At 37.9% G+C, this 17,922-nt stretch overlaps 1 long non-coding RNA gene and 1 other non-coding gene across 2 annotated transcripts; one reads left to right on the top strand and one right to left on the bottom strand.

Annotated features, from left to right (window-relative positions):
* The first annotated feature begins 96 nt into the window (after positions 1-96).
* On the top strand, positions 97-14,034 carry LOC133239111 (uncharacterized). Its single transcript, XR_009733722.1, has 3 exons — positions 97-478; positions 10,048-10,168; positions 13,835-14,034. It is a non-coding gene; the product is annotated as an uncharacterized LOC133239111 (long non-coding RNA).
* Positions 14,035-17,092: 3,058 nt separating this feature from the next.
* LOC133239684 (U6 spliceosomal RNA) lies at positions 17,093-17,199 on the bottom strand. Its single transcript, XR_009733934.1, has one exon. It is a non-coding gene; the product is annotated as a U6 spliceosomal RNA (small nuclear RNA).
* Between the last annotated feature and the right edge of the window lie 723 nt (positions 17,200-17,922).

Here is a 17,922-nt window from a genome sequence, read left to right as displayed (position 1 = left end):
AACATTATAGTCTATGACACTGGGAATGTTCACCGTGTAACAATTTCAGTAAGAATCTTTGTGAACAAGTAGAAAGAATCTCAGGGACAGGGGAGCCTGGTGGGCTGCCGTCTATGGGGTCGCACAGAGTTGGACACGACTGAAGCGACTTAGCAGTAGCAGCAGCAGCAGCAGAAAGTATAGATCATGAAAAGATCAATGTAAACTTTCCCCGGTAGGTGAATGAGCTGTGATGGCTCCTTTTCTCAGTGTGCCAAGGACCTGCCTTTCAGATGAGACTGAGAGACTTGAAACTGACTAAAACGGAATGTACAGCAACACTATACAATATTGTGTAAACTCTACCAAAGCAGAAGTGTATTATCACCAACTTCCTACCTCTAAACCGCACCAAACGTATTCAATATAACGGAGAGGGAACCGCGTTTTTCTTGGGATTGACCACCATGGAAATTTAACCTCCTTTGCAGACAGATAGGTATTGGTTAGCAATTCTCTGTTTAATTTAATTATGCCCATGCTTTTTTAATTTTGGACATATATGCATTTAATATATAACTTTCATAATTTTATGACAACTTGTAGGTATCATCATACTGATCCACATTCAGTTGGCTGCCAATTAACTGAAGCCCTGAATCAATACTTCAGTACTGGTAACAAATCTAATTTATTCAAATTTGAGAAGACCCCATAAATACACTATCTATTTGAATTTAAAATATTTGATTTTCCCCCCAAAGAACCTTGAAAAAATTTGAAAACAAAGCTAGCCCAGAATTCATTACTCATTATATAATTGGACTGATGAATTGCAAAAAGTATTTAAGGTTAAGAATATGACTTACCTTATTTCTTATAACTGCTTTGTTGATTTTCACAAAGAAATCTTCTATATTCATATTTATACATAAATGATCATAGTTTTCAAATCCAAATAATTAAAAATTTGGAATGATATGATACAAATATAATTTTTTACTTAGTAGTTATGTAAGCATTGATTTTTGTTTACAAAGATGGAGAGCTTTCCAAAAATTATTTAAGCAAATATAAATATCCACTTTGGAAAGAGGCTTTCGAATGCTGCTACACTTTTTTTCCCCTTGCTTCTCTTTCTTGTGACCAGTCCAAAATCAATCAATGCCCAATCCTAAGAAATTTTTTCTAATTTAGAACCTAAAAGTTGTTTGCTCTGAAATACTTTCATGAATTTAATCCCTTGTCCCACTGGATATTACAACTTTTGTGAAGGAGCAAATTAAGTTATATGAAAATGCCGTGAAAGCATGGAATGACCCACAAATACCCACAAATATACAATGTGATTATAATTATTTACTTAATTTAAATAAAAAATTCAGAATATTTGGCATTAAAAATAATATAGTTAAAGAAAGTAAGGAATTATAGCTCATTGGAAAACAGTAGTAATTTATGATACTAATAACATATAGCTAGGTAGCTAGCCAGACCCATAGAAAAATGGGAGAGAAGAGAAGGTTTTTTAATTTTCAGAATATTAATCCTATACTTGTTGAAGATATAGTAGAGTTGAAAAAAAAAAGCCATTTTGCTTATCTTCAGAGTGAAGATTCTCATGAATGAATACTAAATTTATAGAGAAAAGATTGATGAAAATCAGGATACATGACTTTGATATGACCCCTCACAGATTACTTACTAGTTGCAAAGGGAAAAACAGTAACTAGTCAGTGGAAAACAGAACAAAATTCTAAGTAGATGATTGAAAAAGATATCATAATCAAGGTGCTGATGGGCATAGCATGACTCCAAATGTGGTTCTTGTCAGTTTTCATTCCAATCCCAAAGAAAGGCAATGCCAAAGAATGCTCAAACTACCGCACAATTGCACTCATCTCACACGCTAGTAAAGTAATGCTCAAAATTCTCCGAGCCAGGCTTCAGCAATACGTGAACTGTGAACTTCCTGATGTTCAAGCTGGTTTTAGAAAAGGCAGAGGAACCAGAGATCAAATTGCCAACATCTGCTGGATCATGGAAAAAGCAAGAGAGTTCCAGAAAAACATCTATTTCTGCTTTACTGACTATGCCAAAGCTTTTGATTGTGTGGATCACAATAAACTGTGGAAAATTCTGAAAGAGATGGGAATACCAGACCACCTGATCTGCCTCTTGAGAAATCTGTATGCAGGTCAGGAAGCAACAGTTAGAACTGGACATGGAACAACAGACCGGTTCCAAATAGGAAAAGGAGTTCGTCAAGGCTGTATATTGTCACCCTGCTTATTTAACTTCTATGCAGAGTACATCATGAGAAACGCTGGGCTGGAAGAAACACAAGCTGGAATCAAGATTGCCGGGGGAAATATCAATAACCTCAGATATGCAGATGACACCACCCTTATGGCAGAAAGTGAAGAGGAACTCAAAAGCCTCTTGATGAAAGTGAACGTGGAGAGTGAAAAAGTTGGCTTAAAGCTCAACATTCAGAAAACTAAGATCATGGCATCCGGTCCCACCACTCATGGGAAATAGATGGGGAAACAGTGGAAACAGTGTCAGACTTAATTTTTCTGGGCTCCAAAATCACTACAGATGGTGACTGCAGCCATGAAATTAAGACACTTATTCCTTGGAAGGAAAGTTATGACCAACCTAGATAGCATATTCAAAAGCAGAGACATTACTTTGCCAACAAAGGTCCGTCTAGTCAAGGCTATGGTTTTTCCAGTGGTCATGTATGGATGTGAGAGTTGGACTGTGAAGAAGGCTGAGCGCCAAAGAATTGATGCTTTTGAACTGTGGTGTTGGAGAAGACTCTTGAGAGTCCCTTGGACTGCAAGAAGATCCAACCAGTCCATTCTGAAGGAGATCAGTCCTGGGATTTCTTTGGAAGGAATGATACTAAAGCTGAAACTCCAGTAGTTTGGCCACCTCATGTGAAGAGTTGACTCACTGGAAAAGACTCTGATGCTGGGAGGGATTGGGGGCAGGAGGAGAAGGGGACGACAGAGGATGAGATGGCTGGATGGCATCACTGACTCAATGGACGTGAGTCTGGGTGAACTCCGGGAATTGGTGATGGACAGGGAGGCCTGGCGTGCTGCAATTCATGGGGTCACAAAGAGTTGGACACGACTGAGCGACTGATCTGATCTAATCTGATTTGACGTAGTATTTCTGAAAGAAAATATAAACTGAAAGAGGAAATGTCAGGCAGACCCAAGGGAAGGAACACTTTATAAAGTGACTGGATTGTGTTCTTTAAAAATGCCAAGATTATGAAGCTAAAAATGAAAAAAATCAGTAATACTACAGTGGGTAACTGTTCCAGATTTAAGGGAACTAAGAAGCATGACAACTACATCTAAAATATGATCCTTGATTGAAGGGTGGAGAAACTCTTAAATTCACTATTGGAAAAATTGACAAAATTGGAAAAGGAATGATAGATTTGATTTAAATTTATTGCATTGATGATAAATATTGGACATAACTCCTAAGAAAAGAAAATTCACATTCTTAGAAAATACACATGAAACTATTAAGATATGCATCAGGAAAAATTGTATTATGTACATATGTAAATCCTTTTGTAATAGATAAATACATAGTTGCTGCTGCTGCTGCTGCTAAGTTGTTTCAGTCATGTTCAACCCCATAGACAGCAGCCCATCAGGCTCCTCTGTCCCTGGGATTCTCCAGGCAAGAACACTGGAGTGGGTTGCCATTTCCTTCTCCAATGCACGAAAATGAAAAGTGCAAGTCAAGTCGCTCAGTTGTGTCTGACTCTTAGCGACCCCATGGACTGCAGCCTACCAGGCTCCTCCATCCATGGGAGTTTCCAGGCAAGAGTACTGGAGTGGATTGCTAGTTATATCTATGTAATTTAAATATATATATATACTATGAAATATACCATATATGATCAGATCAGATCAGTCGTTCAGTCGTGTCCGACTCTTTGTGACCCCATGAATCGCAGCACACCAGGCCTCCTTGTCCATCACCAACTCCTGGAGTTCACTGAGACTCACGTCCATTGAGTCAGTGATGCCATCCAGTCATCTCATCCTCTGTCGTCCCCTTCTCCTCTTGCCCCCAATCCCTCCCAGCATCAGAGTCTTTTCCAATGAGTCGACTCTTCGCATGAGGTGGCCAAAGTACTGGAGTTTCAGCTTTAGCATCATTCCTTCCAAAGAAATCCCAGGGCTGATCTCCTTCAGAATGGACTGGTTGGATCTCCTTGCAGTCCAAGGGATTCTCAAGAGTCTTCTCCAACACCACCATATATGATAGTATTATTATATATTATACATTAATGGATGTATTGTGTATGTATCAAAAAAGGGAATGCAAGTAGCAAAATGTTAAAGACTGGTGAATCTGAACGAAGTACATATAGTAATTCTCTCTATTATTTTTGAAACTTCAGTGAGTCTCAAAATATTTCAAAAGAAGTTTTTAATAATGGTATAGTTTTGGCAGTTATTTTAATATTCAACAAATAAAAATGCATGTGTATATCTGTATATATTTTTCCAAGGAGTAATTCTGTTTGAATCATGGTCTTGAGAAATATTTCACCTTTAATTGATAATTTGAGATGTATCTTTCTGGCGGATAGTAGACAACCACTAAATTGGTTGCATAAATGTATTAATATCAAGCTGGATCTCCCATTTCTGTTTCTTGTTTAATTTTTCCCTCTAATTCTTCAGAGATATGAGTTAATGCTCTTATTACAGAGATATATTCACTCCAAAAACTTTACCTTTTAGATATTTTGTGGACAGTATTCCAGCTTGTGAGAATATTTTGAACTAATTTCTCAGGTATCATTGTTTATTATATCCCCAAGATCTGTATCATCCATGTGTTTAAAAGGCCTTCATTCTCATCTTCATCTAAACTCAAGAGAAAAGGGGGAGTTAAATGTCAGAGCCCTGTTCAAAACTACTATAAATTTCCCAATCAGATGATAGTCAGCAAAATTCTCTACGTGAATCTCTTCTAATGGCTTTGAAACCATTGTGTAGACTTTGAGAACATCCACATTTCATGAGTTTATCCATGAGAAGAATGAGATGAGACTGGCCAAAGGAGAGAGGATCTGGGGAAAACCTGCCAGTGACAGAACAGCAAGAAAGGGAGGAAAGCCTTGGCTTGGAGTAACAAACTAGAATTTCTAGCAAAACAGACTTCAGATATAAGAGGAAGGAATAACCACTAAGGCTGGCCAGATGCATAGGATCAAAGAATGGGAGATGGAGGAAGAGAATGTCTTAGGACTCATGGTAGAATGCTGTCAGAGTCATGTATCTCTAGATTCAGACTCTGTGTAACGGGGGCCCACAGGTTGAGATGTCTAGTAAGGCAAGGTTTCCAAATGTAGTCTATGGCAAAGATTATCTGGAAGTGTGGGCTTGAAGAACAGATATAGGGGCCTTGCTTTCACATCTACTGAATTGCATACTCTTTTAAGACAGCCCTTGGAATCTGTGTTTTTAATAAGCAACCCAGATGATTCTTATCAGGGAAGTAATGGAGCTCAGCTGAAAAGCAAAGGGGCCAGAATATTTTAAAAAGAGTTTAAGGTTTCTATGAGCAAATTAAAGACTGAGTGAGTGAATGAGTGAGTGAAGTCGCTCAGTCGTGTCCAACTCTTTGTGACTCCATGGACTGTAGCCCACCAGGCTCCTCCATCCATGAGATTCTCCAGGCAAGAATACTGGAGTGGATTGCCATTTCCTCCTCCAGGGGATCTTCCCGACCCAGGGATCGAACCCAGATCTCCCACATTGCAGGCAGACGCTTTAACCTCTGAGCCACCAGGGCAAATTGAAGCAAATTGAAGATTGAAGTGGGTGGATATTTGTTATCAAGTTTTGATTTTGAGTACAATTTTAAGTACTGTGGATAGCAGTATGGTACCACAATCTCGTCTCTACAAATCCAAAATTCAGAAAGGTCATCTGAAAATTACTGAATTCTGAAAAACATTTGACCATAAAAATTTTGGATAAAAGATCCAGATAACTCTACTCCTATAATCATGTTAATTAGAATAGTTAATATTTATTGAGATTAACCATGGCGCTTGCCATTGTAGGAAGTATCTTACATTTTATGTATTTATTTCTAGCTGGGGTGGGTCTTCGCTGCAGTAAGCAGGGGCTACTCTGTTGCGGTGTGCAGGCTTCTTATTGCGGTGGCTTCTCTTGCGGAGCACGGGCTTTAGAGAGTGTGGGCTTCTGTAGTTGTGGCTCTCAGGCTCTAACAGGCTCAGTAGTTGTGGCCTATGGGCTTAGTTGCTCTGTGGCACATGGGATCTTCTTGGACCAGGGATGGAACCTGTGTCCCCTGCATTGGCAGGCAGATTCTTAACCACTAGACCACCAGGGAAGCCCCAAAGTACCTTGTATTTATTACCACATTTAGTTCTCACAACAAAAACAAGGGGCTGGATTTGCAGGATAAACATCCATCCTTTTATAAAGGAAAGGGAACCTGCGGGAATTTAGATAACCTAAATGTTAAAGGTTACAAAACATATTAAATGACAGAGAAAGACATCAATCCCATGCTTTCTGATTCAACAGTATACATGTAAACCTTGCCATTATTCAGAAAAGAGAATAGGATAAAATAAAAAACTGTTTGTTTTGCTATATACCCAGTGATTTAGACAGTGATAATGAATATGACTTGCTTTTTGTACTATACTTAAGAGAGTGGAATGAATCAGAGGGCTCTTTCTCTGCACTCCTTGTAAGTGACAGACAACAGGATGTAACGGAACCAGAGTCATCATTATCTGCAGGATATTTTTCAGGCCATCCTCATGCAGAATTGTAGGTGTTCTAAGAAAAACATCTGTTATAGCTCCTGAATGATCACCTGACCCATGCATTTTCACTTAGGTGAGTACACACTCATATGTGCACACAGACATATACACATTCAGAAAGGGTTGTGGCAGAAAAGAATTTCTTTGTCTGACAAGGAACAAGAACTGTCATCATCCTGCAATTAGAAGTTTAGGGGACCTTAATCAGTAGTCTTCAAAGTAGAGTATGGGAAAAAAATACTAGAACTTCTGTCTGTACTTATTTTTTTTATTATATAAAAATTCCATTTTCATGTTTTATATTGTTCATCATACAATAGTAATTTATGAATAAATATACACATATTGAAAAGAGTGGAAAATAAATGAAATTTGGAGATCACTAAGCTAAAGAACTGTGTGGATCACAATAAAATGTGGAAAATTCTGAAAGAAATGGGAATCTCAGACCACCTGACCTGCCTCTTGAGAAACCTATATGCAGGTCAGGAAGCGACAGTTAGAACTGGACATGGAACAACAGACTGCTTCCAAATAGGAAAAGGAGTACATCAAGGCTGTATATTGTCACCCTGATTTTACTTATATGCAGAGTACATCATGAGGAATGTTGGGCTGGAAGAAGCACAAGCTGGAATCAACATTGCTGGGAGAAATATCAATAACCTCAGATATGCAGATGACACCACCTTTATGGCAGAAAGTGAAGAGGAACTAAAAAGCCTCTCAATGAAAGTGAAAGAGGAGAATGAAAAAGTTGGCTTAAAGCTGAATATTCAGAAAACTAAGATCATGGCATCCGGTCCCATCACTTTATGGCAAATAGATGGGGAAACAGTGGAAACAGTGTCAGACTTTATTTTTTTGGGCTCCAAAATCACTGCAGTTGGTGACTGCAGCCATGAAATTAAAAGACATTTGCTCCTTGGAAGAAAAGTTATGACCAACCTAGATAGCATATTCAAAAGCAGAGACATTCAAAAGACTAGACATTACAAAGGTCCGTCTAGTCAAGGCTAAGGTTTTTCCAGTGGTCATGTATGGATGTGAGAGTTGGACTGTGAAGAAAGCTGAGCACTGAAGAATTGATGCTTTTGAACTGTGGTGTTGGAGAAGACTCTTGAGAGTCCCTTGGACTGCAAGAAGATCCAACCAGTCCATTCTGAAGGAGATCAGTCCTGGGTGTTCTTTGGAAGGAATGATGCTAAAGCTGAAACTCCAGTACTTTGGCCACCTCATGCGAAGAGTTGACTCACTGGAAAAGACTCTGATGCTGGGAAGGATTGGGGGTAGGAGGAAAAGGGGACGACAGAGGATGAGATGGCTGGATGGCATCACTGACTCGATGGACATGAGTTTGAGTGAACTCGGGGTTGGTGATGGACAGGGAGGCCTGGTGTGCTACAACTCGTGGGGTCACAAAGAGTCAGACACGACTGAGCGACTGAACTGAACTGAAGCTAAAGAAACAAGTAAATGTTTTCATTTAGTAAGCAGCTTGAGGGAGTGAGATAAATAACAATCGCTGGCACAGACAAATGGTTACTGCTTATGATTATGTACAATAGCTTTGCACAACTCTAGGAGGCGCCCTCTGTGTCACGGTCATAGATTTCTATAGTTGTTCTACTTCCCAGCATATGGCAGTGATATGTCTTTAGGAATGAGCACCTTTTCTTCGAGGTAGTGGACAGTGCTAAAGACCACACAAGGCACACGAATTCTTGTCCTTCCCTTACTCTTGTGCTCTTGCCCAAGGATTGTGATGATGGTGCCATTAAATCATATACTCTGATTTCTTGTTATTTATCTTCAGCATTCTAGAGAAACAATGTTCAACTTTCATCACTGTATTGTTGAAATAAAAATGTACCATATTAACACCATTTCCTTAATTTGCTGATCTAATGATGATAATCAATACTACTACTAAAAAAAAAAACACAGCCCTGCATATGTTTTTAATGAATCCATGATTGCTTCTAGTGAGCAGTTACAAAACATTGATTTCATCACCTGTTTTGAAATTTTTTCTGACAGTTATGTAAATTGATATTTCACAGTTTCAGGAATACACTTCTCCAATTTAGCCTTATTTCTAAACTCTCCCAGTCTCTTGAGTGTGATTCATCTGGGCCCATAAGATTACACCTACTTCTTAGGGCTCTATGCTTTCTTTGAATTTCAGATTTCAATTCCCTCCTCCCTCTACTGAATTGAGAAGAAAATGGAAATAAAGAAATTATATCTTTTCTACCATTTATATACATTAATCCAATCTCTGAAAGCAAATGGGAGCATTCTTAAATGGTGTTTTAATTAGATCCTGCATAAGATATGATTACTTAGTCAACTGACATTATTTTTTTCAACCCAGTGCTTAGCACTTTTATGCTTGTCTAACTCAAATTTTCAATTGTGTATCTCTCTAGAGAGTTAATTCTGTATCTTTGCTCCACTCTTTAATTTCTCATAAAATGCCTGCTAATGCAAAATAGTATAGTAAATTGTCAATATAAAGTTCAGTTAATATTTAATAATCATAAGAAAGTTTGAGGAGAGAAACATAAGCAAATAACATATTGGAGTTTCTACTACATTGGTAGATGTGCTTATCCACAATATCGTATTCAACAAGAAATATTTATTATGCAACCACAGAGACTTATATGGAAAGGTAAGAATGTAAGGTATTTCATAATAAACAATGCCCAAAGCAAGTGTCTTTAGTTCGCACATTCCATGGTTAAATTTTTAATTTATGTGGTTTAGTTTTTAATTTATGTTCCCATCCAAGGAAATTCTGTACAGAGAAAATACCTGTAATCAAATCCTAGTTCTGCCATGTACCAGTCATGTGAGCTTTAGTAAATTACTTGCCACCCAGATCCTCAGTTTTCTCATCTATAATTTGGGAAACATAATGTCTCCCTCAAAAAGTAGATGTGGGGATTAAATCATATAGTTTTCACAGGAACCTGATATAATTCCTGATACCTGCTTCATTATATACATGTTTATATTAGAGTTCAGGCCCTTTTTTCCTGTGCCATCTTAGTGGGATGCTTTTGTTCTGTTCCATTAAGTTACCCAGAGAAAACCTTCTCTGGTTCTAAGAAATTTCAAGGAGAGCCTGTGCTTCGGCTTCCAATCTTCTTGTTCCTCCTCAGGCTGCAGGACACCTTTTGAAGTTAATTTCTGTTCTGTTTTAGGAAAAGCAGATACTGCAAGGAAGGATGGAGCACAATCCCTGGATTTCATGTTTCCTGAATTATGAAAATATTCTACGATTATGCTTGCTGTTTTCCCAGTTGGTACCTTGCTTCATTTAAGGTGAAAAAAATTTTTTAAAGAATTAATCCAAGCTAAACAGGAACTCCTTAATAAGCTCCCATTAGGGGGTGGCATGTAGCTCAAAGGACTATTATTAAGTATTTATATAGCATTTTGTTTTTACAAAGTAGTTTATAATTACTCTTTTGAGTAGTTTATAATTCACAAAGACTCTCTCAGCTAAATTGACATTGTTATCTCCATCTCATAAACGGGGAAACAAAGGTAGTTAACTAAAGTCATGTAATTTGCCTAAGGCTTCAAACAGAAACCAGCTCAGAGTGGTTTTCCAAAAGCAGACACAGTCTCAACCTCTCTCCCCTAAGGCACGAAAGAGTAAAATAAAATAGCAACCCCTTACTTATCGTAGTCACATTACAGTCACTTTTTTTTTTTATCTTCTTCAAGTGACCATCTAATATTTTAATTCTGCTTTTTATCCTAGATGTTTGAAGCCTTTGTTTGTTTGGCTTATTTGCCCCCATCAGAAACCTCTTTCATAAGAACCTAAGTGAAATAAGGAAGTTTCTTTCCAAAAACAAACCTTTTCATCATGTATCCCAACCCTTACCACTGTGCAATTAGTAGTATGCTCCCTGTAAGCAGTAGTTTAAGGGGTGCGGTAAGGAAAGAGTTCCTTCCTGTGAAAGTCTAGAAGTCCCCAAACCGGGCTAAGAGCAGCTTGCCCCCGACCCCGCTGGCTTGCCCCCCACCCCGCCGGCTTCCCCGCCTCTCCTGTATTTGTTTCCTGCTTCAAAAAGTCTAATGGATAAGGGCATTTTCTTTTAGGCCAACACAATTATCCATGAAGAGATATTCTCTCCTGTTAATTAACCCTATTCTCTTCCTCAACTCTCCAAGCTACTTCTCGAGTACCCCAAAATTCTCTGTATCTATGCGCTAAGTTGCTTCAGTCGGGTCAGGCTCTTTGTGACCCTAAGGCTGTAGTCTGTCAGGCTCCTCTGTCCATGGGATTCTCCAGGCAAGAATACTGGAGTGGGTTGCCATTTCCTCCTCCAAGCTGGTCAGAATTCAGCATGCAACCTACTTTCAAGTGGTTTCAAAAATAAGTATATGTATTCCAGAAAATAAAAATGTGTTTATTTAATCTTCACAGCAATACTTTGTGTGTGTTGTATTATAAATTTACTGATATATTTATATAAGCAACATATGGTCCCATTTTAAAAATCTATATACTTAGATATTATAGTCATACATTTAGTATGTATAATATATAGTTTACCCTTGAACAACACATGGTTGAACTGTGCAGATTTGCTTATATGTGGGTTTTCTTTCAATAAATACTACAGTACTACATGACCTGTGGTTGGTTGAATCTGTGAATTCAAATTTAGGGATATAGATGATGGACTGTAAAGTTGCAGGCAGATTTTCCACTGTAGCCCCCACATCATTTGAGGGTAAACTGTGCACATATTACATATTTATATCTAATATATAAATATAATTTATACACAAACATTTTATATACAATAAACATATTTTCTGTATATATATATATGTTAATATATAGACATGCATTTATAGATAACATATAGGCATGTACTATATCATCAGTATGTATATATAATATCTAGATATAAAATAAGCATTTTTGGAAGCTACATTGTTTATGTAAACAAATTAGTTTTAAATATGAATGGTAAATTTACTATTATCAAAGCCCTTTGAAAGCAAGTCTCAGGCATCATAACACTTGAAATACTTCAGTTTTAAGCATGGAATATATCTTCTAAGATTAAGAGCATTTTTCTAAATAACTGCATTAAGATAATTATACCTGAAAAGCATTACAATAATTTCTAGTATGTTCTAACATCTAGTTCACACTGAAATTTTCCCAAATACGGCAAGAATTCTCTGTTTCTGTTTGCTTGCTTTGTTTTGGACCAGGGATCAGACTGGGTTCAGCTACTACAGTCTCATCTCAGATTTGACTACCCAACTCTCTCCTCCTCCAAGAAGCATTTCTCTGGATGAGTGTTTTGTGGAATACACCTGGAGAATCATGAATACTGAGCACAGGAACATTTCCAAATAGGACTGATTTAGTACTGGCACAGAATGTGAGTTAAAGAACCAATTAATGAGTTGGGAGAGTTGAAGGAAGGCCAGCCAAGCAGGCAGGACCAAGGCATGGCTTGTCAGGCAGGAAGAGAAATCCGTACCATGAGATGAGATGACAGCACCAGCCACACGTTTCCTTCTTTACAATTTCTCTCTCTAGATTTATACATGTGTTAAACAAAAATACCTATCTATACAGTTTTAGAAACCCAAACAGATATCCACAAGCACACACATACACATGAACATACAAGCTCACACACATACAGTGGGCAAGTGGAGAGGAGAGAAAGAGAGAGGGGAAAAATAATGGAAAGAAGACAGGAATAGACACTGTCCTTTTAGAGAAAATTTGGAAAATATATAAAAGGAAAAGAAAAAGTGATGAAGAGATGAGTGCTTGTGATTATTATCCTATCTTTCATATAACTTAGCTTTCCTGGTATCTCAGCTAGTAAAGAATCCTCCTGCAATGCAGGAGACCTCAGTTCAATTCTTGGGTCAGAAAGATCCCCTGGAGAAGGCTTAGGCTATCCACGCCAGTATTCTTGGGCTTCCCTGGTGTCTCAGGCAGTAAAGAGCTCATCTGTAATGCAGGAGACCTGAGTTTGATCCCTGGGTTGGGAAGATCCCCTGAGAAGGAAATGGCAATACACTCCAGTATTCTTGCCTGGGAAATCTCAGGGACAGAGGAGTCACTCCTCTGGGTTCTCAAAAGAGTAGGACACAACTGAGCGACTAAACAACAACAGCAGTTTAACTTAAGATGAAAGGTTTTTGCAGAGTTTGGAATGTGGGGTGGGGAGAGCCAGGAAAAAAAAAAAAAAAGAGGAAAAGGATTTTACAGAAATTTAGGGAGATAAATGGCATACCTAAGAATGAGAGCTTTGCATTGTATGTTGTTCTTTACTCGAAATACTCTTGCTATTCAAGATCTGGGCCTTGCTTGGACATAATCTGTCATTCTTGCCAAATGTATGTGGTATTCTGGGGATGTGGACAAATCTCCACAGGAACTTGGCTGAGACCTACAGATATATTTTTACCTCCAAAGGCAAACAACCAGGGCATTAACTTGCTCTGCCATTTAGCACTTAACATTGGAACCATAGTGGACTAGTCTAGAGTGGTCCTTCATGAGCTCAAATTAGAGAGCTGTCACTTGCTTTTTAGGCTTTGATTTTTTTTTTTTCTAAGATTTACAGAGAAGGAAATCATAGAAATTAAAGCTGGATGAACCCTCAGTGATATAACTGCTTTGTTTAATAAATTAGGAATTCTTGATCCAGGGAGACATACACAGGATAGAAAGCCTGGAAATTAATTAGCTAAACTCTTCTGGGCTAATCATGAAACCACTCTGAGACTCAGTTTACTCATCTGAAAATCGATGTTATTAAAACCACAGTAACTTGGAAGTGTCATTTAGATCTCAAATTCCCAGATCCAACAGACTATGAATTTGTTATTCTATGAAAGCAGAAAATTTAGATGGTTTTTGCTGTAATTCTTCATATGGAACAATGGAGTTTTAACTACCTTTTTTTTTTTTTCTTTTGCTCAAATTTTAAGGATTTAGGCTACCTTAGAAGAAAATATGCTGAATCAGAGGAAAGAGTTCAATAATCAGCCACCTGCCATGTCTGATTTGATGAGCTGTTGGTACTGAATAATATGAAAAACAGAATATCCCATAAAGTAATGTTGCTGACATCTGCCCTTGTCTTCTCTGTTCTAATAAAAATTGGAGGATGGGGGAAGGGATGATGGATAGCAATAGATATATCACCTTCAAACAAGAATTGATTCTTTATATGTTTATAAAGAGTAGGCATGGCCTAAAAATATCTGCATGTAATAGAGATATTCCTTTGACAATTGTCTGGACCATTACTATTGAAATCATCAAGTTCATAAAAATAAGGAAAGGAGAGAAGGAGAAAAGAAGAAAACCAGGGCATGCCTTCTTTTTTTTTAATACACACAGTTTTGAAATGTATGTGACAGTTGGTCTGTTCTTAGAGATAACAAAGTTGAAGCTACCGGTGGCTATTTTTGCCACAACTTGCTTATTTTGCCACAACTAGTTAAAAGTAAAAATTCAGACCCCAAACTACTGCCTAACTATGTGGATTATTCACTTTTTAGGAATACCTTCTTGTTAGTCAATACAAGTCTTTTCCCAAATTGTTAGTTACTCTGGTCAGCCAGACCTGGGACCTGGCCCTTATACGTTCCCATCTCTCCAACTCTGCGCACAGCTCCTAGTCTCTGTAATGAATCTGATCAAACAAAACCTGTTTCCTGTGAGAGGTCTCTTCTGGTTACCCGGCTCTCAAGGGCTCTCCCATTTCTAAACTCCAATGGCACTTTTCCTTCGGTGCTCTTCTATTGACAATATTTAGCTCTCTTCTCAGTGGTAAGTTTCTTATCCATTTAAGCACACTGACTCTTGAGAGAGGAGTCTTTAGAAAAGGCGGCACATGGCACAGCTTCATCACCAAGCCCATGGCATATACATGTCTCTCCATTGCTATCTGAGACAACAGAGACTTGTGTTCTAGCGTACAAAAGGGCACAGTTTAACAATGGGTCTCATCCTTCCATTCCACCATCTTCTCATGCTCCCTAGAAACTGATCCAAATTTTCAAAGAGGAAGAAATGAGTGCCATATCTGCAATCCTTCTTAATTCTGCCTTTAATGAAAACTTGGTTGAAAATTGTAAAGCTTTTCTTTTCCTTCTGTCTTTTGAAGACAAACACCAAATGGAAAAAGACACAGGTCATACATATTCACCTGTTCTAGTCAATGATTTAAATATAAACACTTAACAGACTAAGGAGCAAAAATGAGGGAAAGCATTGATTAGTGAACCTTGTACATCCTGTTCAGAGATCAAAGGGACCAATGAGCAGGGATCAAAGTTGGGGGGAAATACAGAATGTAGCACCCTTGTGAAGTGGCATTTCTCACGATGTGTATGGCTTAATCAGAACCACTCTGTTCAGCAGCTGCAGAGGAAAAGGAAAACACCCTGAAAATTATTAATTAGGTAAGCTTATGCTCCGTATGCTTTTCATGACATAGAGTCATTTTCAACAGCTTGTGCCAACTTTCAGTGGAGAGGTATTTTTGCAGGAGGGCAACCTGTGTTGCAGGTAGGTTCCTTTTAGAAATGGACACAAAAGCTCATTGTCACAGCAGCTACACAACCACACCTAGTTTGACTCAGGTCTGCAAAAATCCAATATGATGCATCCTGTTTGGAGCTTCTTCACACCACAGGAACCAGTTTCTTAGTACTCCATCTGTGAAAGGTTAAAAAAAAAATTCCTTAAATCTATAGATAGCCAACTCGGAAAGTTACAAAGACTTAAATGTTTGACAACTGCATGGTGCTGTTTAGTTTTCAAAGTACTTTCGCACAGAACCTTTCATTCGCTAGTTACAACCTTACTTAGGTAACTTGCCATGAGGCCACACAGTAGGTAATTAGCACTTTCTTCCTGGTCTAAGCACGATGATATCTCTACCTGTGCTAGGTCATAAAATACAATATTTCATACACAAGCAAATGGCTATGTTTGAGAATTCAAACAGTAAGAACTTTGGAAAGGAGCAGTATCAATGAAGGAAGTAGAATGCTTGGATATAAGCAAGGCATTCAAGCAGGATAGTGATAGAAATGCATTGAAAACTGGTTTCTAAGGCCATACATTTTTGGCTCTGTGCTGACCTCTAATACGCTTTGACTTGTCTGATGATGAATTTCTCCGTAGTATGTATTAGTTCGATCTAAGAGAACGGAGATGTTTTCTGAGGCCATGGTGTTGCAGTTACGGTCATGCTGGTGGCAGTCGTGGCTCTACGGTCCTGCTGTTGCACAGGACAAGTACAGGAGTTAGGATTACCCCTGGCCCCTCTGCAGTGGCTCCTACAGAGTGAAGTCATCAGAGATATGGTGGGACGAGTGTGAGTCTCTATGCTCAAAAAGGTGACAAGCAGAAGGATAACACATGGCTCTTTCCCCTTTGTTCTCTGTCCTGAAGAATGTACACCAGCTGCCTCAGCTGGAACCTATTAGTCCAGGAAGTTAGACTGTCCCTAGAAATTCCCTGTGGATCCATACAGATTGTCTGTGGCTAGTTTTTACCCTTTCCTTTTTAAAATTCTTTATTTCAATTATAGTTGAAAACTTATTTTGGGGCGATGATTTAGTATATCCCAATATCATATCTATTAATGTCCCTGCTTTCCCTTTAGTGTCCAATGACATTGACTTTCAATATTTTGTCATTACTTTGGTCAATTTTTTTTTCAGTTATTTAAAATAATTTTAATCTAAATTTTGAATTTTTCATTAATCAGTCCTTTTTTCTGTGACTGAATTTTCTATATTTATTTTAAAATCTCATTTGTTTTATTAATTTTTTTGTCAATCACCTATGATGTCAGATCATTTATCCCTTCTATATCTTATCAGAAATATGATAAGATACTTTAGACATGTAGGACCAATCCACCTTTTTTTCCCTTCTGTTTTCCTCCCAAATCTGTTCCTATTCAGTAATGCACACATTTTATATTATATAAAATTTGAGTTTTATCCAAAAGACTTATGAGCCAGTATTTCTTCCCCCTCTTAAAAAACCTCAAATGCAACTTAATTTTTCATGTTCTGTGCATTGTTATATGGAGATCTGACATTATAAGTATTGGTATTCTTCTTTTTAAAAATTTAATGCTTATTTTATATTGGGATATAGTTGATTTATAATATCGTGTGTTGCCTCAGGTGTACAGTAAAGTGATTCAGTTATACAAATATTAAAATATGGAGCACTTCATGAATTTACATGTCATACTTATGCAGGGGCCATGCTAATCTTTTCTGTATCATTCCAATTCTAGTATCTGTGCTGCTGAAGCAAGCACTGGTATTCTTCCAAATTTATTAATTCTTATTGGTATTACTGGATACTTTGAAATATTCCTTAGAAATTCCCCCCAGCCTCTTCAGGTGGTATTTTCGATTCCCAGTTGGATCAAATGTATTGTACAGTTGTCTCTGTGGGCTGTTACTTCTTGGATCCGTGCTTCAGAGAACAGCACACTTCAGTATTGGCCTATTGATCCACTGACAGTGTCAATCACTCTCCAAATACTTATTTTTCCCAAATATAAGATTTTCTAGAATTTAGGAGTGATTCCTCCTTATTAATCTAATCATTTATTCATTCAACAAATATTTGTTGAGGGACTTTTGGATGTAGGTTCTGTAGGAAAGAGCTCTTCTCTTGAATATTAGATATAGTCTTTATGGATGTGCTCTCTATGCCACTGACTTTCCAGTGGGGGCATTTCTTTGTTCTCTCTTCCTCTTCTGTGCACACTTAAAGAGGTGCTACAGGGAAACAGAGCTTCTACTTTTCTTCCAATTTCATACCACATTCTTTTATTGAATGTTCTTTGTAATGGATCTGAGTCCTGACTGTGTAATAAGAGTCTTGGTTTCCTAGCTTTCCTTCTGAATTATTATTACCTCCATCTACTTAGGAAGTCATCCTCTCTGATAAGCCAAAATGTTGAAAGGTCCACCCCACCTCTTCCAGCAATGTGGCCACATAGCTGGTATTTGCCACAGAAGGAAGACAAATG

Source organism: Bos javanicus, chromosome 26 (assembly GCF_032452875.1).
Source record: "Bos javanicus breed banteng chromosome 26, ARS-OSU_banteng_1.0, whole genome shotgun sequence".
Taxonomy (NCBI): Eukaryota; Metazoa; Chordata; class Mammalia; order Artiodactyla; family Bovidae; genus Bos; species Bos javanicus.
The sequence above is the reverse complement of the archived record's forward strand: the minus strand, read 5'-3'. Positions and strand labels throughout refer to the sequence as shown.